The following is a 2581-nucleotide window of genomic DNA, read 5'->3' as shown; positions in this document are numbered from 1 at the left end:
CGCATGGATCCTTTCTCTTTAGTTTTTTTTGTCATGCCATTTTGATCCAGACAATATCTCGACGAATATTTGATGGATTGCAATGAAATTTACGACATTACATTGGTGATCAGCTCAAAGTTATTAATAATAATAATAATAATAATGATACATTGTGTTTTTATGGCGCTTTTTTCTGCAGATCTGAGTTTGAGGTCAGGAGGCGTTGAAAGGAGAGGTTTGGATCAAAGATGGCACCGAGGTTACAGATGTGTTGTCAAACATCTCAACGTTTTTTAAGTATAAATGTTTTGATTTTAGGAAAAACAGGCCGTTTAGTTTATTATTTTAATGAAACCATCTGAAAGGTAAAGAGGGAGAATCAGTCTTTTAGTGGAACACCTGAAATCTTCTCTAGACAATGATTTATGTATTTTTTTGGAAGAGGCCACAAGCCCCAAAAGGTTTGAAACCATTGGTTTAAGAGTGAAACGTTTTCATAAATATACAAAGAAAGAAAAGGTGAAGTAGCAAAGCGGTTGGCAGATTAGCCTCAGAACAAAGTTGCACTCTGGGTAAATACATCAACTCAAGCGCTTTAAAGATGGTGAGAAGAGGGATTCAGGTGAAAGGGAGCATCAGATGGTGAGGAGGTGACTGCATGAGTCCTCATTCAGATGTGTATTATAAACTGAGATTAAACAGAAGAGGACATTACAATGCACAAGCAGGCACAGAGCCTGGATTCATCTGTAGAATATGAAGCGATCCATAAACATTAATGTCTGCTCTGTAATGTGTTTTGTGTTACGGCTGTTAAACACACCCTGGAGGCAGCTGGAGAATCTACATGGCAGCAAACATCCAGACTGTTTTTGAACACAGAGGTCAGAATGTTTTCTCTCCTCAACAGATGGTTTGAAAGGAATTCTGATATTTGCATCCTCTTCATCCTTCAGCGGATAATGGCTTCAAAGTGCTCGAGCAGAGGTCCTGACTTTGATTGTTTTCAGCTGTGATTTGAGAGCAAATGAGTGCAGGACGTCAGTAATCGTGTGCTAGCATGCCCTTGTAGAGGATTGCTCTAATTTTGCATCTGATAAATGTTTATTGTTGCAACCCAGCTGTTGTCAAAAAGAGCAAAACATATATACTGGAGGTTTGTTTTTGTGAGCAAATTTGTTTTTGTGAGCAAATATATGACTCCATTGTGGCTGGTTTTCATTAGAAGACAGACCTGCACATACTGGCTCTTTCTTTGCAGACTTCCTTGTAATCGTGATTTCAGTCATGAGTCATGTGACCTCTCTGATAATCTGTGTGATTTATGTATGTTTTAAAGCAAGCAGGAGAAGGAGAAGAGGAAGGAGAGGTGGGTGTAACTGTAAGATTGTGCAAGTGTGTGTGTGTGTGTGTGTGTGTGTGTGTGTGTGTGTGTGTGTGTGTGTGTGTGTGTGTGTGTGTGTGTGTAAACACAGTGAAAAGCAAGTAAACATGGAAGTCCTTCATCACGCCAACGATGTCCTTTAAGTCTTTGTCCTCAGCCCCAACGAAACCTCTGCACCTGTTCACACACACACACACACACACACACACACACACACACACACACACACACACACACACACACACACACATACACACACACTACCAGTGGATCTTTAGCTTTGAGGTTCCTACGAATGGATTTGAATAATAATTAGAATCATCATATTGCAGCAGACGGCAGCATCAAAAGGTTTTCTTACATTACATTAACAAATTATTTTGATAGGGAACAACATGTTGTGTTTATGTTGTTTCATTTTGTTTAAAGTGGGGCTCTCTCCATCGTTTTAAGTTTTTGTTAATAATGCAACACCCTCTCCACAATATCCCCAATTGATAAAAGGGATAAGAAAGAAAAACATATATTTAGGTTGCACAAAATGATGTTGTTTCAACATCCCTTCAAATGTATGAATCTATATAAATCCGTCTGAGGTTTAACTGCCACACAAAGGCTATATATAATCTGTGGTGAGGGGGCATGTGTGCTACATTTCTTCCATTGCAGGGGTCACAATGGTTAGTAACCACCGCCTTAATCCGCAATCATGTCCTTCGCTTCAGCTCTCAGAAAGCGAGGAGACCTTATTAGTATGACTCGGAGCTAATAACAGCTTCACCCTGTGGATTCCCCTTTGAAAATGTGGTTTCTGCAGAGCCGAATTCTTCCTCTTCCTCCCCGTACACACTGCTGCCCATTGAGCCTCCTCAGGGGACGACAAGCTGCTGACACCAACACCCCCCTCTCTCTCTGCCGCCCCCCCCAAAAAACTCTGCGACCCAGAATCTGTGCCAATGTTGGCGTTATTTTTTGCTAAATGTCCCTCAGTGTGTTGCAGATTTGGGCTGCGGTGGTCTGCTGGCAGGGGCCCCGGTGTCACTGACGGACCTCAGCTGTGGTCTGGCAACACTGTGGCCCCGGCTCGCTCCCTCGCTCTTCCTTTATTGCTCAGGTCAGCAAGACGCCGATGAATCAGTCCGTTTACAGGCAGGAGGCGAAGAGATGGAGAGGAGGAGAAACGCTCACGTTGCCAGGTTGTACTTTTCTCCCCCT

Source organism: Taurulus bubalis (genome assembly GCF_910589615.1).
Source record: "Taurulus bubalis genome assembly, chromosome: 19".
NCBI classification, from domain to species: Eukaryota; Metazoa; Chordata; class Actinopteri; order Perciformes; family Cottidae; genus Taurulus; species Taurulus bubalis.
The sequence above is the reverse complement of the archived record's forward strand: the minus strand, read 5'-3'. Positions refer to the sequence as shown.